Source organism: Caretta caretta, chromosome 5, assembly GCF_965140235.1.
Source record: "Caretta caretta isolate rCarCar2 chromosome 5, rCarCar1.hap1, whole genome shotgun sequence".
NCBI lineage: Eukaryota > Metazoa > Chordata > Testudines > Cheloniidae > Caretta > Caretta caretta.
Genome location: NC_134210.1, coordinates 68915566 through 68940742, shown reverse-complemented (window position 1 = coordinate 68940742; position 25177 = coordinate 68915566). Strand labels below are relative to the sequence as shown.

Sequence of the window (25177 nt, the reverse complement as noted above, 5' to 3'; positions counted from 1 at the left end):
TAACCTTCATAATTTTTTTTAGTTCTCTAGAAGACAGTCCTATTTTATTTGGTTTTTATTTTAATGATTGCTGTTCCCTAAGATACTGTACTAAGAAATCATTTTAGTGTCCATTTTTAAAAAAATTGATCCAGAAGTTGTACCTACGAAATGTGTATGTGGAAAATGCTTAGCTAAAAGTTGAAAATGTGTAACTGCCTACTTTTTCCATTTAAAACAAGTCACTTATGTGTTTTCAGTGACAATTACTTCTGTGCACACAACTTAGGTCCTTAATGTCATAGAGGGGAAAAAATATTCTGTGTCCTTTTTCTAGTTCTGTTCCGCTAGCAAATTTCAGGTGTATTTTTAATTATAATTTCAAAACATCATCAAACAATATGTTTAGTCAGGCTAAAAGAAAATGGTACATTCATGATCAGTGTCCTTGCATATGTGGTTAACTTGGGTCACTTTAACTGGATTTGCATACTGTAGCTGTCTGATATGTGATTTTCAAACTCTTCTAATCAGCTTTAAGGGGAAGAGGATTTTCCTAATTCTAAATTGCTAATTAGTCTTGAAACCTAAATTGTTCCATTGTTTAGAATCTTCTGCACCTTTATGGTCTTCCTCCTCCTCCTTTTTTCTTTGTTTGTTCCTTCTCTCACCGTGATTATTTTCATGAAAAAGTGGTTTTGGTTGTGATCTGTTTACCTCCTCATTGCTTCCGTGTTAAAATAAAATCCGGCAACCTCTTAGGGTTCCCCACTGGTAAGTTCTGCTTGGAAGGAGCCTTAAAACAGTGGTTCTAAACTGCAGTAAATATTGACTGGGTCTCTGAGCTGAGCCCTTCTCAAAGCCTACCCTGAAGACTTGAAAAGCTCCTATTGTTGCTCCTTAGTCAGCACTCCATAGCCAAGGCTAAAGTATGCATCTGTTAGAAAAAGAAGAAAAGCAGTGGGGAAATTAAACAGGGAACACTGCTGATCTCCTAACTGCTCAATGTGGAGGAACGGAAAACCTACAACAAAGAGGGCAAGAGCTTACTCTGGGTTACAGAAAACTTTGCAGAAGTGGAGTGCCAAACATTGGCTGCCCTCTCTCTGTGGGAGAAGTTAGATACATGTAGCTGCTTGCCTTGGCTAACAGTTAGTTAACAATATGTGGCTAGGATTAGGTAAGGCTCTTAAGTGAAATCCTAAAATTGGTCCCTTCTGTCAGTCTCTGGTGGCTGCCCATGTTGTAGTTAAAGATTCCCTAATACGTTTTGGAACAACTAGGTAATGAGCCTGGATTCTTGGCTAATAGTCTTTCTTGGGTTCTGATAACAAATGCAATAACTATTTTTGAGTGCTCAACTGCTCCCATATTTGCCAGTGTCCAAGAGGTGTCTATCTCATTACTGTAAAGAATATTGGGATACTTCAAGTATGAAAGGCACTGTATAAAAACAATTTTTTATTTCTCTTCTGAGAGAACCGTTGTCTAAACTTGTTATTGCATTGGCCCTTTCCTTAGGAAGGGACAGTGCATGACATTGCCTGCTCCTAAAAATGAGCTTGTAGTTTACTTTAGTTGTCTCCTACAGGACTATGGCAAGTGGAATCCTAATCTTTCGGAGGTGTATGTATGATGAATGGAAGAAAGCCTTTACTGAATCCTGTGAAAATTGTCTAATGATCTGCAAGTATTCAATGTTATGCATTCACACGTGCAGTAAATATGCCAAGTTGGTTATAGCTCATGAAAACAGTTTTCTAAATCCATGTTGTGCAATATAGTATTTCCAAGAATACAGAATACATGATCTTTAGATAAGTGTGGAAATAACACATGGTGTGCATTGCAGTTGGGGGGACTTGCCCAACCTTCTGTTAACCAGGAGTGTCAGTTAATCAGAGGCTGGCTAAACAGGATTGTAAAGTAATTCAGTATAGAATATTGATTTAATGACTTTTTTTAAAGTTTGACAATGATGGTTTTCAACAAGCAGAGAGATTCATGCAAAACTCATATAATTGACTGCAATAGTATAAGAATACTCAACCACTGTGCTGAAGATCTATGTCCAGTATCATTAGCTAGTCTGTGTTCACAAATAGTAGAATAATCAAGACCTATGTGGAATTAGAAATGAGACAAAAAAGGGCAGATTTATGTTTTTTCCATAAATGTATATTTTTCCCTTTAAACCAATAATCTAAAATCACATTTTTTGTGTGTGCCATAAATAGTAACTATCACTTGTATTTTTAACAGCTGGAAATTTTTGTGTTTTAGTGACAGGTTTCAGAGTAACAGCCGTGTTAGTCTGTATTCACAAAAAGAAAAGGAGTACTTGTGGCACCTTAGAGACTAACCAATTTATTTGAGCATAAGCTTTCGTGAGCTACAGCTCACTTCATCAGATGCATACTGTGGAAAGTGTAGAAGATCTTTTTATATACACAAAGCTTTTTTTTTTTTTTCATGCTTTGTGTGTGTAAAAAGATCTTCTACACTTTCCACAGTATGCATCTGATGAAGTGAGCTGTAGCTCACGAAAGCTTGTGCTCAAATAAATTGGTTAGTCTCTAAGGTGCCACAAGTACTCCTTTTCTTTTATGTTTTAGTGAAAACCGCATATACTGACTTATAAAAGTAAACATCCGTAGAATAATTTCTCATGTGCTTCAGATGCAAAGTGACTTTCAATAACGACAGTATAAGGAAATCAAATGATTGGATTGGATCCAGACCAGTTTCCTTTTCTTTTTATATCAGTCTTACTTAGTCTGAATGCCCAAACTCCTGGCTTCTTGCTGGATACAATGACTTCAGTGTTATGGTCGATTATTTTATATGCAGAAAAATGTAAAAATTCAGAGTTATTGTTCTCATAGCAACTGGTATTCAGCCCTCTTGAAAATACTATAAGTAATATTTTCTGTTTCCATATAATGTGTGTGTATTGAGGGTAATTTTTCTTCCTAATGTGCAGTAGGCAAGTGGAGCCAAGTTACTGCTGCTATGAAATACAAAAATTAGAATGTCCTGCTCTTGTGTTGGTAAAACCTCAAACATAATTTTTCTACTGGAATAGTTTGTGATTTTTTTCGGGGGCTGGGGGTGTATTTCTTGATTAAAAATAGCGATTGTGACACATTTATTTCAACATTCTCGTATCCACATGCAATCACATGTGAAAACACACTCTTCTCTTTATATATGTAACCCTTGAAATAAATTGAGCTTTATTTCATTGAGCAGATATTTATTTACTGGTATTTTTATTTACTGGTATATGCACACTCACCCATGCAAATATTGGAATAACACTTGGAGCCTTATCCCGCACCATGGAAATCAATGGGAGTTTTGACACTAATTTCAGTAGCAGCAGGATCTTGATGCATACATAAGGGCCCATCATGATCCAAATAAAGTAAATTGTGCACCTGTCACTGAATGGATAGGAGCAGGATTGGGCCCTCAAACTTTGGGGGGGGGGAACCCCCTCACCCAACATATTGGCATACCTAATGTGGTTTCCCTTATATATTGATTTTTTTTTTTAAATTCTCGTCTACTATTCAAACTTAGTAAAGGCACATTCCTAACTGAGGACTACAACTCAAGAATAGTTTCATTTTGAATATTCAAATTTGACAAGTATGATCAAATTTATGATCTATTTAAAAAAAAAAAAAGTGTTTGAAAAATACCTTAAAGCTTAAGTGCATCTTTCTGACAATTGGGTCACTCAGAAATGAGCAAATGGAATTTTAATAAATTATATTACATTTGTTTGTCTAACAGATTCTTAATACATCCTTCTCCTTTGCTGCACTGGTTATATTCTTATCAGCCTCTCCAGCTCCTCATTTTTAAAAAGACACCAATTTAGAAAACAGATTACACTGTAATATATGTTTTGTTCAGTTTCCACTCTAACGTCCCAGTTCTGCAAACACTTATGCATGTATTTAACTTTATTTAATCCTAAATTAGTATTGTTCCTAGAAGATGCAATATAAATTTAAAGTTTGTTTGTGTATAATTGATTATATCTATTTTTTCTTAGATGTTGTCACCCACCTTGTTGTCATCATTATTTATTTTTTCTCACCTTTTAAATAATAGAAATTTAAAAGTAAATAGTATCCAAAGTTGAATGGGTTTACCATAAACTTTGAAAATGTTTTCAGTGATTCCTTATTTTACTGGATTCATTGTAGTTTGAAAGAATTTCACAACAAGAACTGAAAAGTTAGATGAGCTGAACCTATCAAAGAAAACTTTTAAATTTTATAATGTTTTAAATTAAGCTTTTAAAATAATGTTTTAAATTAAGCTTTATAGACTGAGAGTCAACAAAGGAAAGAAATGAAATAATCTAAGCACTTATTAAACATGTTTGCTTGAAGATTGTGCTAATGTATGCAGAGGCAGGTTACAATAGGCTATGTAACTGAACACTAATGCACCTGTTAACTATCTACTCAGCTTCACATTGAAATAGACCTGCTTAAGGAGGAAGGGGGAAAAAAATCTAATTTATTTACTGACCCCAAGCCCCATTTCAGCATACATTTCCCTTAGCTGTTCCCAAATCAGATTCATCTTAATCAGTTTCCTGGTTGATTGGAACTGATTCAACACATTTCCTGTGGCACCGTGGATTTTTAATGAACTGATCGAAATCACAGAGCACAATGAAGAATGGTTCTCCTAGAGGTTAGGGTTTGTTCTCAATCAGCCATTGCTTCAAGTAGATTGATCAGGAAACACACACGGCAGCCTAGCCATTGCAAACCGATGAATATATTCATGGTTGCCTGTGTGTTTGCATTCAGAAATTTGTTGAACGTGTTTTTATGCCTTTTCCTGTTCCTCACTTCCATGTTATCTAATAGTTTAGTGACTCACTCTCTGACCTTGCTTTAGTTTTCTAATGGCATTTGTTTTTCTTTATGTGCGTTCCAGTTTTTTAAAGACAAACATAAAAGTAGGTGATTTAGTATTTTGAATGACCAAGGATGGATTTTATATATGGTGCAAGTGATCAAACATTTATTATTATTATTATTCCGTTTTAAAGAATGATAATTCGTGATCTAGGAATAGGAAGTGGAATGTAATACATAGCTGCGTAATACAGTTTTAAATCCCAGAATGCATTTGTGTTTAATTGATTCTTGGTTACGATTACTAGAATTTGTATTACACTCTGTACAAGTCTATGTGAGTGCATACAAAGTGTGTATGTGTGAATGTGTTACATTTTTTTAGAAAGGTGGTTGTGATGCACACCAACAAAAAAACAAGCAGTGCTTAGGAAAGTGTCCTTAAGTCAACCCATTATGCTTATGTATTGCAGTGAATGTTACATAATTTCACACATTTTTTGTAATTCTGCAGTACCTTAAAGCACCTGGTCATGGATCTTTCAATTGATGAATTATAAGATTTCTTTTGAGGCTATTAGAATATATTTTATCTGTGCTGTGGAACCCTTATCATGCATATCTTATCTATCAAAAAAGTGAACCTGTTCCTGTTCATAAAATTGTTTTGAGTACATCTAATGCGTTAGCCTATATACCCCTCCTCTCTCTCTCTCTCTCTCTCTCTCTCTCTCTCTCTCTCACACACACACACACACACACACACACACACACACACACAAATACTAGAGAGAGAGAGTGTGTGTGTGAATGAGTAATATTTTACAAAGCCTGAAAAGGAGAGAGTTTGGCTGGTTTTATGTATGTTAGTTAAGAGATTACTGTGCACATGCTTAGAATACTTTTCAGTGATCATATTTCTAATATTTATAATTTGAGATGTCAAAATTTTTGCACTTGGATGCTTGAAGTTAGGAACCCAGTAAAAATAATCTGGCCCCGCCTTTTACTAAAATGCCTAGCTTCACACCTTTACTGTGAAAATGTTGGCATATACATTTTATCATTCTCTGACACTTAAAAAGTACAGTATAATTATTTAAAGATTATGACAAAAATTAAGACCTGAGATCCAGTCTGGTATGTATCATGTTATCCAGAGGTAGACTTTTAGATACTAATTAAGGTTAAGGGTCCAATTAACATAAGTGGGTTTATCTTTGAAGCAGTGAAAGCCTCTTAACTTTAAAAAAACATAGTGTCATTGTTTCTGATTTTATTACTGAAGAATTATTGACATCTCTTTATGCCCAGAAAACATTTTTTGTTTATCAGTGTATGAAATATTTTAAGGTATTGAACAAATTATTATGAGGATATGTTTAGTTTCAATTTTTAGGATTCATTTTGTTGAACTCTACTGAAACATGACATTTCATAGCTGAAAGTCTTTGGTTTCCTAAGTGTCCTCTGTCCTGATAGGTGTCCAGTAGCGCCTTTTCAACAGCTTATCTAAATAATTGTCGAAATGAGAGAAAGCATTCACTTACTTGGTGAATTATAAAACAAACACACACACAACCCCCCCCTCCCCCCCGCGCTTTGGAAGGGTTAAAGCTTTTCATGAAGGTTAATAGAAAATAAAGAAGTGTAGCAATGTAGTGTTAGTCTGAGGAATTTGAGCCAAGGTGTCTGTCTATCTCTAATGGAGGATGACAACGAAGGATTTAAGAAGTCATCCCACTTATTGTCTCCAACACAAAAACCTTCCGCCTGCATCTTTCAATTTGCTTCACCACTTCTCAAGGAGCCATGGGCAAACTGCTGAATTTTTATTAATCAGCTTATCCTAATGAAAAGACCTTTTCAGAAGAATGGGGAGAGACATACATACAGAAAACTGTTTTCGAATCCTTTTACATAAACAACATGTAGGAGTTTTCTTCATAGAGGTTGGGGGAAGACAAGTTTCAGTTCTGCTTTTTACACTTTCATCTGGCTGTTCTCTCCCTCTTTCTTTCACCTAATTTTATACTTTCTGTAACCATATGTTGATGAGTGGTGGTTTTTTTTTTTTTAAGACAACTAAAAGGCAGACTTAGTGGTGGGAGGGGGGAATGGGCGGAAATACCTTTGGGAACTGAGGCAAGAAAGCCTAAGCTGATAAAACATGACTCTCTTCTGATGGGGGCCCTGCTTGGATAACTTGCCCTCTTCTAAATTCTTAGTCTCCCTTTCTACACCCCTCCTTCCTCTCCTTTTCTCTCTCTTGTCAAACCCACTTCATAAACAGTAACAGCTGGAGGTCTTTTTAGTGGCATTCAGGGATTACTGCCCTTCAGGATTTTAATAAGCCCCAATGCCTGAAATGCCTGTAAGGGTGCTCTCTGAGACAATTACCATTCAGGATGGGGATTGAGGACCCTTCAGTGGCCCAGATGGCCAGGGTTCTGTGCACAGGGAGATAGCGTTCCAAGAACAACAGATCACTGGAGCAAAGAGGGGTTTTTTTTGTTGGTTAAAACTGGGAGCAGGAGAGGGAGAAAGGGAAGGGAATAAGGGGGTTCTCTCACCTTCCAGCTAATCAAAGCAGAGTTTACTCATTCTGTACTTAACTGGATTTAAAGCTGTAACCTCTTAAGAGCAGCAATTTTAGGTTACCACAGTCCTATGGTTGACTTGCACAGGGCACTGTAAACTGTAGGGCAGCTGCTCTTCGTAGTTTAAATGTACAGTACTCCTGATGATAAAGAAGCATAACTAAGTATTCCTTTTGTTAGGACCATAATGAGGTGGCTACCCATAATACTTCAATACTGAGAGTGGGTGGCAAAGGTTGTGGCGATAACAGATTTTTAGCTATGAGTGTTTTGGAGGGGAAAGTCTGGAAAATGCAGTTTTTCCACATAGGGCAAATATCCAGTCAGGAAGAACTGACTGTTTCAGTTTCCCTTTACCTAACGTACTGCATGGCTTCCATAGGGTAATTCAGAGCCCATGGGAGAGAAGTGGTTTGCTATCTCAGAGTCCTGTCATGCAGGGATTTCCCAGAGAGAATCTATTTTTAGCCCCAGGGCTGATATGAAATACGCGGGATGGTAGAAAGTTTGGAATTTGTTTGGGTTATCAAAACCCTCTGATTTGAGCAATGAAAGGGCTTCGATGGTGACTTTGCTACAATCAAATCAGTTTGGTCTTACTGTCCCTAACAATGGGTGGGGAGGAGTGGCTTATTAGCTGAACAGCTGTTCTCTGTCTGTGTGAACAGACATTAATTTTTTAATCCTTGTATCCCCTGATGGCAGAAAAATCCTTTTATGCCTCTTTAGATTAAGGTTAATATTTGCCGTACTGAGTTCAGATATTCCATTTGCTGACCACTGGTGTTTGATTTTTACAATGTATCCTTTATTGTTGTACATCAAACTTAATTATAAAAATAATTACAATAATTAAAATGCATCATTACATCATGACAGAGAAAGTGAACTTGCCTTAAGAAAAAGTATACATCTGGACTAAGCCTCATGATTGAAAAATCTAGATCAGTGGTTCTCAAACTTTTTTTTTCACGGACCACTTGAAAATCGCTGAGCGTCTTAGCGGACCACTTAATGATCTTTCCAAATGCTGTTTGTACCGTCAGTGCTTTGGATAAATGCGCTGTATAAAAAAATAGTAGTAATAATTAATGTTATTTTGTTCTACAAATAAAAACACACAACTCCTATTTTTATATCAGTCGTCTTTTCTAATGTGATGGATATGCCCCAAGTTGGGGCTGGGAAGGACGGGGGTTTCTCTCCTCCGCCACAGAGCTGAGGCTGGGAAGGAGGGCTGTCTCTCCCCGGCAGCTGCAGCCCTGGAGCTGGGGAAAGTTGCCTCTTTCTCTGGCTGCTGCAGCCCTGCATGTCCCAAATTCCTCCCAACCCCTCTTCTCACCCCACTGCCCCCCCCCACCTACCCCCTATTCCCCCCCCCCCAAGGCTAGCACATCACCTTACATGTGCGTCTTCTCCAGGGTCTATGCATCTAATTCGCGGAGCCACGACTGTGTGGCTCCAATAATTAGGTGGGTGACCCTTCATTCTCTCGTGTGCAGACCACAGTTTGAGAACCTCTGGTCTAGATGGATGAGGATAATTCTGTAGGTATTGATTTTGAGGCTTTTGTCCTGTCTGCTGCGTCCCGTGTCTCCCCTCCCTCTGTAGTCAATACCCCCTGACCCTTCATCTGTCTCTTAAACTACCTGTACTGAGGATACTTATAAGGTTAAGAAATCATTTGTAATATGAACAGTAGTACAGCAAGACAGTCAGTTCACCTGCAGATAATGTTTCAGTAGCCTCTTTCAAACTGACAAGTGTAGCTGCTTGAATATGCTCCCCTTGTGAAGCTGAAAGATCTGGTTTGTTTTTCTTCTGCATTGCTTTCACAGGTCATTTTCCATAAAAATCTTGCTCCTTTGGCTTTATTAGGGAAATAAGTTAATAAACGGATAAATAAATCTCATAAAGCAGGAAGGACCTAACCCACTAGTGGGTGTCAGTAGTCGAAGTTTTGCTGACCTTGGTATGAATTGTAAACTGTGCAGGCAATGTAAATCTTACGGCAGTTTCTAAATGGGCGAAATCCAGCTTGCCTTGCTTGAACGAGTTGACTTGCTAAAGTCAGTGGGATCATTTATGTGAATAAAGTGAGTGGCATTTGGCCCACTCTAATTTGTTAGTCTCTAAGGTGCCACAAGGACTCCTCATTTTTTTTTTGTTTTGTTTTTTGCTGATATAGACTAACACGGCTACCACTGAAACCTGTATAGAAATAGTATCTCCTTTAGTCTTATCTTTTCTCTCAGATCTCCAGGTTAAACTCTCAGGAGATATAATATTTTAAAACAATTTTATAAACTATGGAAACTTAATTCTTGTCTGTTTTCACAATTGAATTAAGAATACCACAAAAATGTAGTAAGAATATACATTTAATGTTATATATAATGAAAACTATACAGTTCCCCACCCATGAAGTCCATTAATTTCAGTAGAGTTATGCTAGCATATAACTTGGCTAATGTAGTAAAGTGGTGAATCAGGCGAGTGTTTTTAGAGCATATGTAGAAATATATAAAATAAACATGATGCGTGCGCGCTCTCTCTCTCTCTCTGTGATTGATTATATATCTATGTTTGTGACAAGGGCAGTTCTTCTTTCTGATCACCATGATGGATCTCTTCAGGATGATCCTGCTTTCCCATACCTTTGAAGGATTCTAATTTATATTAAGGATGGTGCCTTTTCAAGGAGATTTCTGCTCTATTTCTGTAGACACTTATACCATGTGCATCACCATGATAGGTGAGCACCTCTGTGGTATCTAATTGCTGCTAAAGAAAGGGTGCACAGAAGAGATTATAGTGCATATCAGAGAGGAGAACTTGAGCTCAGTATCACAACCTTTATTCTCTCAGGAGCCTTTAGCCTTAAATGGCATCTGTGGTTTGAGTTACAGAGAGGGGCCATTCCCAAATGCTCCAGGTCTTGCCATGTTATGATAGGATTTTTTTCCCAGTTCCCTCCCACTTTTAAGGGAAATATTTTAACTACATTGACTTAACACACGGAATCCTCCCGCCCCCACCTCCATTGTCCTCTGCCAAGAATTCTTAGTCCCTATCTGAGCCTGTAGCATTCTCCATTAATAAGTGAGACCTGAGAAATAGACCATGATCTTGGATGTTAACCTGTTTAAAATAACTGTTTGTTTTAAATGTATGGCTCTGGAGTTTTTATTCCTTATTTCCCCCAAAAGGATGTAAATGATTTTAGTCTCTTCACATTTTTCTCATTTCTGCGTCAGTGAATTGAGTATGAGCTGTGATTTGCCTGATGCTGTCTACGACTGCCAGATGCTAGAAGGCTGATGGAGTCATGGAACAGCACTACAGTGCTTGTCATTCTAGATATCTTGAACTGAGAGGACTTCTGTAACCTGATTTAGACTCTTGCTTTTTTCTTTTCTTTTTTTTTTTAGAGATACAGTCTCAAGCTACAATACTTACAGTTTCCTAGTTACTACTAATGGTTTTCATTATTTATTTTATACATTGTTGGTTACAAATGTTGCAGAGTTAGGGCGGAGAGGAGAAAATGATGAGCTCATTTGCTATAGTTGGATTGTTAACAAAAACCTAAACGGTCTGCACTGTTACATGGTTGCATAAATCATCCTCGGAAAATTTGCGATAGTTTTAAGGTCAGCTAGATAAAATAAAAATGTATAAAGTGGCACACAGATATTACTGTAATCTGTAGGTGGCATTTAGTAGAACATGCTTATAAAACTGAACCAGCAGTTTTGAATCTGCTCTAGTGGAACTAATGGCCTTGTATTCAAATATAATTTATGTTAGAAACATGTAATTCCTTCAACTAATGCTCTACTAATTGTGGTATTATATTGTATAAGTGCTAAAATAATATTAAACCTGTTTAATTTTAGAGACTTGCTTCAGAACTTTAAAAATATTTTAGCTTCCCATTTGAGACAATCTTTACTAGGCTTCTGCTAACACAATAGTATGTTGCTGCTACCACCCTATCTCCCTGTTTGTCCATCCTCCGTCCAGGCTCATCAACATAGGATCACACAACATGATGTAATGATACACTAGAAATTCATTGATGTCAGGCTAGGATGCCTTTCAATGAGATGAGCTGACATGTCAGTCTCTGTAGATATGGAAATCCGTAAAAGTAATGATAAATGGATAACAGGATAGTAATTAAACTGGACTTGCACTCAAAGCCCTCTACAAATAGGAGAGCTGTGAAGATTAGGTACTGTTAAGTGTTGTTATGAGATGAGAAACTGAGGCATAGAGTTTTAAGTGACATGACCCAAAGAGCTAGATTGGGTCAGAGGCTTCACTGGAAGACCATTCCCTGTACTCCCCTACCTAGCTCATGGTGCCAGACTACACCTCTCTCTGCATGAATGATCAGTTGACTCTTAATCAGTGTCTTATTTACTCTGTGTCCCAGTCAGTAAACACCAAAAAAGCATTCAAAAGCATCTGCTCGTCATTTCCTAAAAACTTGCCATGGCTGCCTGGCGCTTCTGGTTTTGACGGATTATTAGTCTGTGAAGGCAAAGATAAAGCATTTCCTTGTATTAAATTTGAGCACGCTCTGTGCTTTGGGCTGAATGAAATATTAAAAGCTGTTTGCGATCTCACAGATGACTATGGCAGGCAAACTTTCGCACGCACATAGGGGGAGGAAAAAAGAAAACCTGGCTGAGACATCCATAGGCAACAAGACCTGCATAGGCAGTTTGTCCGTGTTTGGTGGTAATATTTCCCTCTGATGCACTTTTGGAAAGGAGGGAAGCGATTAACACCAATGGCGCATGTTTTACATTATTATTTTAAATGTACTTAGGCCACCTACATTTGTTAATCCTCTGATTTACCACAGCTCCTGAACCCATCAGTCGTCAGAAGACTATAATAAATTCTATGAATAACAGGATCTAGTTTACAGGAACGTGTGCATAAAGTATAATATACTTACATAAAATCTCATCTAAAGCATGATGAGGAGAGGAGGATTTTTGCAGCATTGGCTAATCCTTCTAATATTCTATAATAATACAGAAGTGGTAATTGTCCTGTAGAGATTTTGTCCAGTGCAGTCCTTCTTGATTACAATTACCTTGCACATTGGCTCACTGCTGAGAACTTTCATCCCATGGATGGCTGGTTTTACAAGTTTGGCCTTATCTGTCAGTCTGTCTATGTGGAACTGAATGGAAACGCATCCATGTTACTTAATGAGAAACTTTGTCTTAAGTGTAGTGAACCCTCTCACTATGAGGATGTCTGTTACCTAAGGGCTTAAAATCCATGATAATTACCATGTCTATAAAATGCCCCTCATTACAGCACATAAAATGCTTGGCTTCAGAGAACCGTTTTGAGGAGATGGTTGCACTGTGCCTGTCAGCATAAAATAAAACTCCTGGATTTAAAAAAAAAAAAAAAAAGCATTGCACTTTATTTCATTTGCGCATCATACAGTAAAAGATATCTCCAAATTCTCTGGCTTTGGCCTGGTAGTGACTTAAAGCATGGGCTGTTCATCAGCAAGGCACTAAAATGGAGGGCAAAGTGACACTTGTAGAGGCCTGTAGGCCCCACTACAATAAAAGCTATGGCTCTGGGGGGAGCACTGTTCACGAGGGATTAAGCAAGGCTGTTCTCAGTAGATCAATACTGGAAAAAAATACAGTAAGAACCTCGTAACCTGCCAAAGAAGTTGTTTTGAAGTGTTCATATAACAGTAAAGGGGCAAATTCCCCTCTTATTTGAGGGGAATTTAGGAAAGATGCACCTAACGTGAAGAAATACAAAAACTCTTGTACTCAATTACAAATGGTTAGCTTGAAGCAAATAATGAAATCTTTCCGAAAATAACTGAATGATTAGTTATTGAATTTGGCCACATGATTTGCTGAGTCATATGGATGCTTTTAAGTAGGTTTGCTTTTTTGAGCAACTACTTCCCCCTCTTCCCTGTACCCTCTTTAATTTGCCATGGCTAAATCCCAACACATTTTTGAAACCACAATTTGAAAACTTAATATTTTCAAACTTGAAAAAATTACATTTATAAATGCAATGTTTCCTTTTTTCTTAATTGTGTCCCCCTCTATTATTTTGGAGTATTTCTGTGTGTTGCAGTCACATCTCAGATAGAAACAGTGTTGACTTGAATTGTGTCAAAACTAATTTCCTGAAGTGTGGACTATCAAGTGGAAACATTCCATGTATCCTCTATTGCAGTGTCCAAATTATTAGTGAATTTTCCAAGCAAACAAAAAATGTAATTTAGATTCATTCATGTCGTCTACCCTTCATCTTGAAGATCCCCTTGTTTTAAGTCAGTGTGAGCTGGACCTAGCACGCTTTAGGAAAAAAACCCCAAAACTATAAACTGCTGGTGTTACAAATGCTGAATCATGAAACTGATGTTAGAGAAAACTTTGTGTATATTTAAACGAATCCAGTGCTGTTTTGAACTTGTTCCTCTGCTGTTTTTGTCTGAGCAAAGCCCTCATTTTAAGTCTTTGTCATGCATTTGAAAGGTTGGTGTTGCACATTTGATCCTTGGCAGGTTGCGAGCTTGTTTTGAATCACATATTAAAACCAAAATGAAAGCTGTTCGGAGCAGAGATTGGAAAATGTCACTTTTTACATCAGTGTCTAAGTGGCAGGAGACAGGTACTGGAGTGGAGAGGAAGGAAGTGAACTTACTGTTGTCAAAGTACCAAATAATATTTTCCAGTATGCTGTTCTTTAAAGAAGTAAGTTTCTGTCCCCCATTAAGTAGCCAGAGAATGCTTTTTATGGCTATCTTTTAAAACTTTAAAATCTAATTTTTCTGTCTGAAGACCCCTTTTCTCCTTTCCTTCGATTGAGCAGTAGGGGAGGGAGCCTAAGACGCTCAGAGTTAAGCAGAGCCTTCCAACTTCTCTTGAGTATAGATCTTTGAAACTCTCCAACTATTCCAGCATTTGTGGTGCTAATATATTTTTTCTAATTAATAATAATAATAATAATAATTAATAATTAAAATATTTTTTAACTGTCCCCCACCCCCTTCTGCAAACTGGGGAGTTGTCAGTACATTAAGAATCTGAGCCTTCTCTAGCAGTACATTAGATTTTGCCAGCCTCATATCACTAGTAAAAGGAACATGGCACGCAGGTGTTTAAATTATTTACACTCATAATAGGCCTTTATGTTACATTGCCTAGCCAGCCTCTGTTATTCTAGTGCATAATTGATGGTGCTCAGAAGTGGAAAAGTTAGAAAAGCGGAAGTAATGTGATGCGAAAGTGCAGTGAGGCAGCTCCAGCTGGCACAGCCTATCGGGACTGAACAGTCTGAGGCAGAACAGGATGGCGTGCACACGCCCACCAAGGAGAAGACATCAGAAGTAACAAGTCTTGACTTGGCATGTTGTCAGGAGTTTTATTCAGGAGTTGAGTGGGGAAAGGAGTCAGCCCTTCAGATTTCTTCAGCCAACTTATGTGACTAACATAGAGCTAAAAAGTTGTAAAGGTTTGTCACAAAACACCTTCATGAAGCTTTCAAAGGAATTGGAGATCAGCATTCCCAGACAGGGCCAGTTTATAGTGAGACTTAGCAAGCTTTTCTAATGGATTGATGACTGGTACGAATGCACTTTATGGCAAAAGGGAGTTTAATCCCCTAGTACTTTTACTATAGGGACTCCAATAACAGGAACATTTTATAAAGAGGCTTGGAAACACGGATAAAACTGTTAAAAGTTTTGCCCATTTTATGTTACACAAGAATTTTGTCATAATAAAATCCAAATACTTCAAATTTTAGGAGCATCCTTTGTAACATTGTTGCCGTCTTGGGTGAAAATGCATATAGAACACATCAAAGAGTAATTAAGTTAGCTGGAATTATTACATGAAGTGGTGTTTAGAAAGAGCTTGCATGCATGGATTTCAGATGATGTCATTTTTGTGCATAAATAAAATACTTGTAATGCCCTGTTTGGAAATTAACCTGGAGGTCTTTCCTAAAGAATACATCCCATTTAGATGGATAGAAGTCATTTTAAATTTTATTTCATTTATTTATAAGAAAGAATCAGCAACTTTATTTTGCTGCCTACTTTATATAGGCTGCATGTGAGTCTTGTATGATAATGCACTTTGCCTCCTGATGGTGCCTATTTAGGAAATAGGGTTGCTTTCCCCAGTAAGAACTGAAATAGGCTTTTTCTTAAAAAATAAATAAATAAATAACTGGTTGTCATTTTGGGCTGGACTTGCATCTATTGACGCGCATAGAAGTTTTGCACTAACTTCAGTGGGTGCAGGAGCAGGCTCTTTGCTTCCAGTTCTTATGCGTGAACGTCCTAAGGTGCAGAAAACTAGCAGTGCTTGTGGGCAGGTTGAGATCCTGGGAAAAAAGTAGGGATGAAACAGTCTTGTTTTTCTCCTTGTTCCTTTAGAGCTGGCCAGAGATGATAACAGGAGGTTAGGGCAGGCAGTTGAGGAAATGTGATGCAGATGATTATTTTCATTCTTCAGGTTTTTAGCACTGGAATTCTTTCTTCAATGACAATATTTGTCCTTAAAACAAATGAGTGTTCAGCTATGTACAGTAGCTAAAGGTAAAACTTCTTCATAATTGGCAGTGAATAGTGCGAATGAATTGGACTTTCTCAACTCTTGTGAAAACAAGTGTTGCAGCTTGTATAAACACTACTGATGTAATTGAAATGGAGATACTGTAATGTGGGACACACAATGGAAGTAATGAAACATTCCATGTTTATCTTTTGTTTCTAGTAGAAACAGATAAATTTCTACGAACTGGAGCATCTGGACACAAGCACAATGGTTTAATGCACTTTAACTAATTATGTATTCTTATTCTAACAAACACTAGTGTTGTTTGTGTGCGTGTTGTAAATGTCCGCACTCTAGTTAACTAAACCTCTGCTTGTATTACCTTCATACAGAGGTAGCGCTAAACACAGGCGTTTGCATGCTAAACACTCCCTCTGTGACAATTCTTTAGGTGATAAAGTGGCTAATAACTTTTATTATTATTTCTATGCAGAGAAAATGAATGTTTCATTCCTATTCATTGGGAAGAATAGTACAGAGGTCCCAAATCAATTCATACCCATGCTTTAATAACCCTGCCTCATTAACATTTCCTATATTAATTCTGCCAATGAAAGAAACAAACAAATAAGAAAAGAAAAAAAGAAATAAAGGAAATCAGACAAAGATTATTATGACCATAAAAATGACAAAAAAGGTATGAAATGATATCTCATAGAGGAAAAGGCAGTCTCATAACGTTTAATGAAGCAACACAAATCCTTACCACTTCTTTGGTGCTGATACTATAAAATATCCTAATAAGCTATAAAGAAAGGAGCCTACATCCTGTTGAAAATAATGACTGTTGCAAAGTCCCGTGCCACAATGTTAAGAAGGTAAAAACAGAGGAAAGTAGACACTGAAAGGAAGAAAACCTCAAACAGCTTTTTCCTAGTGCTACAGCTATCAAGCTCTCTATGGAAGTGCTGTTAAGAAACAGTTTTTTCATATAAATATATTTATGAAGGAATGAATTAACACTTTTAATTATTTTTACTTATTTATTTTATTTTTTTCCTATTTCATCCACTGCTTCAGTGTAGACTATGTATGTCAACAGGAGGGGTTCTCCCATTGGCATAAGTAATCCACTTCCCTGAGATGTCGTAGCTAGGGAGAGAGAAGAATTGTGCCTCTGTCTATGCAGGGGGTTAGGTCAGCATAGCTAAGTCTCAGGGTGTGGATTTTTCACACCCCTGAGAGATGTATCTATACCAGTGTAGACCGGCCCTCAGTTTCTCTGTGGTGTGGTTAAACTACCAGTACAACGGGAGTGTTTGTAAACTGCTTTGAGATACTTGGTTAAAAGGTGGATTCTTGCTTAAGAAGGCCAAAACTAACAAAATTTTGCTTCTGATTCTGCAGTCTTTGTCCAGGTAAAAATCCCATGAAGTTCAGTGGCAGTATTGCATGCATAAGAATGTGGGGCCCTTCCTTTTGAAAATATGAATTTAAGCTGAACATTAACTTTATTCTTCCAGTTATAGACATATGAAAAAATTATTTAAGTTGAACCATAGAAACCTGTGTAGAATTTGACTGAAATCTACAAAAACAGTAATGTACTGAATTAATGCCCAAAACTTCATCTGACACTTGCTTCACTGTGCTTAATTTTTGCAATCCTCTCCAGGCAGGAAGTGATTTTATTTGTGTTGCCGTACTTCAAGAGGGTGAGAAAGGAATTGAGTTTTTGACCTGAACTCTGAATTTTTCCTTGCTTTTGTGGGATTTAAAGTCAGACCATTTAACTTTCTGTATTAAAACCACAAGAAACTATAATCAACATAACATATGCCTGTTGTGTCAAAATCTGCCATTCTTATGTTAAAGAAGGGGGCCATGTTTAATGGCGAAAGCATAGGATAGAAAGTTCAGAAATCAAGCTTCTGTTCCTAGTTGTGTCAAGGACTTGCAGCGTGACCTTGGGTAAGTCACACAACCTATTTGTGACTGTTTCCTTTTTTTGTAAAATGGAGATATGACTTGCCTAACTCACGGGGGTGTTGAGTCTTAATTCACTAATGTTTATAAAGTGCTCTGAGATAGGCGGATGGAAGCTGCTATATAGAAGTGTAAATATTATTGATTTAGAATTAATGAAGGGGGAAAAAAGGGATCTCAGTCAGGATGTATCAATACTGAAGTGTGCTTGGCATGATCTTTCACTCACATTAAAACAAAGATTATTGCAAGTGATGTCCATGGAATAGTGTTATGCATTCACTGTAATCATAATTTTCAAAATATGTTGTTTAAAGGAAACCAAATTTATGAAACTAGATGAGTGTCTCCTTTTTTGCTATATATTTTTCATATTTATAAGCTACATGGTCATTATTAATCTTTGAAATTAAAGCTATTGCTCAATAAAGAGCAGGAGTATTGATGCTAATTAAAGCTCGATTTTGGAAGCCCTTCCATTCATGTATTGCTCATTTCAGTGGCAGTTTTGCATATGGAGGGACAGCAATAATCCTGTAATACTTTGCAGTAACTAAGTGTTAATTAATGCTCAATTACAGTGGAATTTTTCTAAAATTAGATCTTTCATTGACCCGAAATCAGAAAGTTGTTGTATTTAATGTTTAGTGACTGAATGTGAAAAGCATTAATGTGAATGAATATTGTGAAATCTACCATCTTTGTATCAAACCTCTTGCTCTGCAGAAGAGCTTGCACTGCAGGCATGTGTTGAGAGAGATTTTGTTTTTTAAATTTTTTAAAAAGAGAAACCTCTGGAGACATTGGTAGGTGGCTAATGAATATACTGTCTAAAGGATAGGAGTACTTGTGGCTCCTTAGAGATGAACAAATGTATTTGAGTATAAGCTTTCGTGAGCTACAGCTCACTTCATCGGATGCTGTAGCTCACGAAAGCTTATGCTCAAGTACATTTGTTAGTCTCTAGGGTACCACAAGTACTCCTTTTCTTTTGCGAATACAGACTAACACGGCTGCTACTCTGAAACCTGTCTAAAGGATGACAGTCAAGTACATGAGACCTTGTGATGCCGTGCCCAGATGGGCCTGCGACATGAAGTCCAAACCACACATCTATCATAACGAATTAGAAGGCGCTTACTTATATTGCTGAGATGGTGTCTCCACCTCCTGATTGCCATTTCAACTCTTCTGACTCACTCGAGCATCAAATCTGTCCGCGATCGCGGGACTTGCCCTCTGTATGCTATCAGTGCAGGGAGAGAGCACGGCTGGCATGGAAAAATTTTTTAGCCGACATTACCCATCCTGAAATGAGCCAGCTCACAGAGCAGGAGATGGGAGATTTCAAGAACAATGGTTCACTTCATTTTGTTCAATAATTTCAATTATTTTCTTTTCATCTTCAGAGTTATAGCAGGTCTTAAATTTTTACTAAATACTGTCTGCTGTACTCTTTGATGTAATCACCTATTAGGTGTTTCAGTGTAAATACTAGTTATTATGTACACGATGCCATAAATGTCCAGATATCTAAGGATGTTTCATTTCTAAAACAAAAAGAAGTTAGGGAAGGATGTTTCTAGATATAGGTTTGAATGTATAAACAAGTTGCCAGCCACCTGCTTTGTTGCCTTTATATTTACTCTGCCATGTAGATCATAAAAGCCATGTAAAGGCTCATACCTCAGAAACGTATTTGCACAGATAACAGGACATATTTTATCACATTTCATGTGTTTACTTGACCTATTTTTTTTGTCCCTACACACTTGTCCTCTGTGTTCAACCATATAGTTCTGTGCTTAATTCTGTCTAGGTGGAGGTGTCTTATGGAGAAAGAGAGGACAGCTTAAAAAAGTAGCAGCCAGGCAGACAATTTTTCGGGAATTGGACATCTGCATGTTCAGAAAAACTTCATGAAATTTTCCTGAATCCTTTTTGGTTTTATTTTGTGAATGTTGTGCCATTTGAAAAGGAACAGAAATAACTGGACACCAAAATATACATAATATAAATATATATAATCATTATCTGGGGAACACTACACAGCAGATTCAGGGAGGTGGTTCTTCCCAGTATTTAGCTTATCTTTTTCTGGTGGAGAAGGAAGAATTAGTGCATCCTTCAGGGGCACAAAGGATTTTTCTGCCAGAGAAATTTATAGCATTGACTAAGTATTTTTCATAGCTGCCAAGTGCTCTTTTTTATGTTTTTGGAAGTAATAAGGCAGGATTACAAACTATAAATTATTATAGTGGTCATTGCTCACTGGCTTGCCCACCCATTCATGCTGCATAATACTTTATGGAAAGTTATGTTTAATGTCACTTAATGAGTACTTAGGACCGAGTGCTCTCAAATGCTTTGATGGGCTGTTAAATTTACAAATGTCCTGCAGCTATAAATTACCATTAAAGATTAGCAGAAAGAAACAGAGTGCATTGCCATATATTTCACTGATTTACTTTAACTGGAAGGTTCTTCTCCCAGAACTGGAAATCCACAAATGAAGAGAGAGGATTTATCAACCATCTGTGGTGACTTCTGTTTATATGTACAGCGTAAATTCCCCCTTTTTTGGTGAATTTTGGCATGAGCCTCTTTATTTTGGGGGATTTTTCTGAGGAAGCATTTAAAAAAAATATTGAAATCATTACAAACCAGCAAATTAGAGTAAGTATAATTTCTGTAATTAATAGTACTACCCAATTGGGGTAGTCAATAGGTGGGTCGCGGGTCAAATCTGAAGCACCAGACGCTTTTGAACAGACCCCAAAATCTTTTTATTTACTTAATATCAATAATGTTGGGTTTTTTATTATCTTCTCTGGAGTCTGGACCTTTACTGTACCTTGACCAAGAAATTTGGACCTTGACAAAAAATAGATTACCCCTGTACCCAATCATAAGAGTAGATAAGAATATTTTTTGTCACAGGCATAAAAAGAGGCAATGACTCTTATTCTCAGTAGTTATTTACTGTTTCTCCTAAATAAATAATGGTTTTAACCAACACAAACTAGGGGCTCAATTCTGCAAAATATCTACTTGTGCATATAGTCCTTACACAGGGACTTCATTAAGATTTACTACTCATGTGAAGAAGGGTTGCTTAGGTGAATAAGGGTTTGCTGGGTTGGTCCCAGGCACTTGTAGCTCAAGAAGTGGTTTGCAGCTGGAGTTTTAGGGACAATTTCTGGTGGAAATGTAGTGTCCCATCTTTTTGGAACAGAGATGTGTGTTTTTCCACATGTAAAAGAGAGTTGAGAAAGTGCAGATGACCTGGATAGAAGATGGAAGTAGGAAAAAGAGATGCATTGATTTAATTTAGGCTCCAAATTGTACATTTAAAAAAAAACACATTTATGACAAATTATTCCCTGATTTATATACCCTTGGATTTCAGATGAGTTATACTGTGTATCAGTTAAGGATTTGGCCTCTTAGGATATTTTTACCACCTCCATTGCTCTTGTTTTCCCCACTCCTCCTGCAAAAGACTCTTTCCTTTCCACTGGTTTTAATAACTGCACAAAGTTTTGGAAAATTGATTGCTACCAAATTTGTACTGAATGAAAAGTGCGTATGGGCAACTTAATTAAGGAGTAGCAAGAGTGCGCTCCTGTATTTATGTCAGATGATAATTGAAGACCACCTGGTGACAACGATTTTGTAAATATTCTTTATTGCTGTAGGTTTACAAGTGAAAACCAGTGAAACCACTGTGGTATTTAACTGTAGAGATATTTGCAAAATCAGCCTACTCTGAAGAACAGTGCTGTGGTTTTAAATGTAAAAGTAAAGATTACAATTTCTTCTGAAATTTACCACAGTGAGATGCTTTTGGGATGAACTTTTCCTTTTCAGAGATCCAAGAATACCATTTTGAAACTCTTCTTTTGCATATTGATAATGTTGCACCAATTGCTGTTCTCCCCCACATCCCTTCCCATCCCCTATGCATCATATGGAAGTAGATTTAAAAATGTGTGAATGGTTTTTAACTTCATTTTTGTTTCTTAGCTCTGATATACATCAGAGCTGCTGGACTAATACTTACAGCCATGACCCTCCATTTACCTCCATGACCTGTATGTACTTCCCAGGGCAGCTGATATGGAATCAGACACGATGTAACCTTTGGAAATAGGATATATAGCAGGTAAATTTATTCCTGATAATTATTTATCAAATAACGTTAGTAGAGGATGTGGAGCAGAAATTAATGGTTAAAATACTATGATTACTGATTTGCACTATGTTATATTTATAGTCCCATTGAAATGAAAATGCTCTGTGGTTCTTGTCCCAGGTAATATTTTTCAAAGTTTTTGTATATCACAAAATACACACAAAATATATTCCTCCTGCTTCTGTGCCCTCTAGTAAGTCATATTTACTGTCTTCAGAATAGGTTTGAAACAAAAATAAGGTTTAGGAATTTTGTAATTTCTAGTATGTATGTTAATTATGTGAAGGACATGTCACATACATCCTTCTGTGTGTTTTATGCTACCTGTGCTGTGTAATACCACTGTTAAATTGAGGAACAGCACAGGTTAGACACTGTACTACTGTTGAATCAGCTGTATGACATGCCTTTCACTTTATTGGTGTATGGTACATGTTGCAAAATGCAGCAACTCCTTTCAGATTGGAAAATTAGTAATTGTTTATGATGAGCTAGCTATACGTTCTAAAGTCTTAACAAGAATATTGTACACATATTAGTCTTCCCCCAAAATTTGACACGTCAAAAGATGATGCCAAATGTACTTTCAGATATATTTCATAGTTTATTCAAACTGAGAGTTACTTATTTTCTTTTGACAGGTTTCAGAGTAGCAGCCGTGTTTGTCTGTATCCGCAAAAAGAAAAGGAGTACTTGTGGCACCTTAGAGACTAACGAATTTATTTGACATAAGCTTTCGTGAGCTACAGCTCACTTCATCGGATGCATTCAGTGGAAAATTCATCGGATGCATTCGGTGGAAAATACAGATGTAGTGAGCTGTAGCTCACGAAAGCTTATGCTCAAATAAATTCGTTAGTCTCTAAGGTGCCACAAGTACTTCTTTTCTTTTCTTTTCTTTTGTCAGACTGCTGGTCTAAGGAAAATGGGTACAATTATTTTTTATGGAGCAGGACAGATGTGGAAACACACCAATATATTCAGAGAGTTTTATGCTACTGTTACTCACACCTTCTTGTCAACTATTTGAAATGGGCCATCCTGATTATCACTACAAAAGTTTTTTTTTCTCCTGCTGATAACAGCCCACCTTAATTGATTACTCTAGTTAGAGTTGGTATGGCAACCCCCATTTTTTCGTGGTGTGTGTGTGTGTATATATCTTTATATCTCTCTCTATATATATCTTCCTACTGTATTTTCCACTGCATACATATGATGAAGTGGGCTTTAGCCCACGCAAGCTTATGCTCAGATAAATTTCTTAGTCTCTAAGGTGCCACAAGTACTTCTCGTTCTTTTTGCTGATACAGACTACCACGGCTACCACTGTGAAACCTGAGATACTGCTGAGTATGTGCAAGATGAAGCTAGGGTGTCTAGACCCTATGGTAGGACAAGTAGTAGTAGTAATTAATGTTTTACTGGCTGATATTTAAAAGGTTCATGTTTAGGTTCACATATTAGTACTTTTAACTGACTAAGAAATTATTGTACTGTGAGGGAACCCTCAATTTCTGCTCTACCAAGTAACTTTCTGCATGCTGTCATGCAAGTAACTTTAACTTCTCTTTGTGATCCCATTCATAAAACTGGGATTAAAAACAACCACCTTTGTAAACTGCTGTGAGAGCTACAGATAAAAATAATTAAGTGATACTTTATGTAGGACTAAATTAAAATAGGCCAATAAACATAATACATTTAGTAAACATTTTTTTTATAAATGGGTACTTTCTTTCAGATACACACATACAGGTACACCTATCGAGTACCTGTCAGCAGAGACTAGCGAAGATGAGTTATTCCAAACTCAGTTATAAATTTGCTGCCTCCAAAATGTGTGTGAAACTGAATATGTACATTATGGAGCATCTTTACTTTTATTTCCTAACCACCAGCTCCCCATTCCTCATGTCTTCATGACTGTCTTTGTGTCCTGAGTCACTAATGTGGAAGGGGATGGTGAAAATTGAATCCCAGACTCCGTTGAGTAGGGTAGATTGTGGCCAAATCTGAATGATGTCTGGAGACTGCTAATGCAAACAAGATTGCCCGGTATCAACCTTTCTCCTGAAATCTGCAACACACGTCCCAGAAGATTGCTGTGTCAAATTTGGCCCATGACTTTCAGCAGCTTTACTTGATAACTCTCAGACTTCTTGTGAAAAAGTTCCTGTTGACAATTAAGCTCTCATCAGCTTTATTAAATTACATTTCTGTGCAAGTGTGGTAGATGGTTTTTTTGAAAACAAATAGTGGTTTGTTTTCAATGGTGGCAAAACAGTGGAGAGTTTACCTTTAAAAAACAAACAAACAAATACTCCTCCCCCCCTCCCTTTTTTTGTTTTGTTTTTGACTTAGTCTAGTGGAACTTACAGCTCTTGCCACAGCTAGGAATAATGCAGCAAAGATAAACCGCATAGTGCACTTTTGTTGATTGCATCTCAAGAAAAGTGAGGTTTTGAGTGATGGGCTGGGAGAGTATTTAGTCAGATTTCATGTAAGAACAGCATTTAAAGTCCAAGTACTGGAGAGTTGGTGAGGGGGGGAGGGAGGTTGTCCCTCCTTTAGAAATTTGAGAGGAAAAGATATAGACTTGTGCAGTTCAGTGACGATCTAATCTTTTTGAATTCATTGCTTGTGAGTTGTTATTTCTAATCACACGCTTGATTGGCTCCAGCTAAATGACTCGGACTGAAAAGGCAGGGTGTTTAAATCTAAAACTGCAAGTACATATTTTAACTGAAAATAGGGATCATCATGGAATGTGTTCTCAATCAGTGCTTGACACCCCACTGAATATATAGTTAAAAAAGAAAAGAAAAAGAAAGTAAACTGTGCTGTCCTTGGGCAGGAACAGAGCGTAACAGACTGTGATTGAGCTCTGAGGAAGAAAATGAAACTCAGGAGGGTATATCGAATGATAAAACTGAGCTCTTTGATGCCATG

The 25177-nt window shown here is 37.2% G+C and overlaps 1 protein-coding gene and 1 long non-coding RNA gene across 3 annotated transcripts in view; one reads left to right on the top strand and one right to left on the bottom strand.

Annotated features, from left to right (window-relative positions):
• The window catches only part of EFNA5 (ephrin A5), a 279547-nt gene that overhangs the window by 19128 nt on the left and 235242 nt on the right, over positions 1–25177 (top strand). The gene's annotated exons all lie outside the window — the stretch shown is intronic.
• LOC125636921 (uncharacterized) lies at positions 8255–22167 on the bottom strand. Its single transcript, XR_007356776.2, has 3 exons — positions 22094–22167; positions 9193–9337; positions 8255–8531 (listed from the first exon to the last, which is right to left on the bottom strand). It is a non-coding gene; the product is annotated as an uncharacterized LOC125636921 (long non-coding RNA).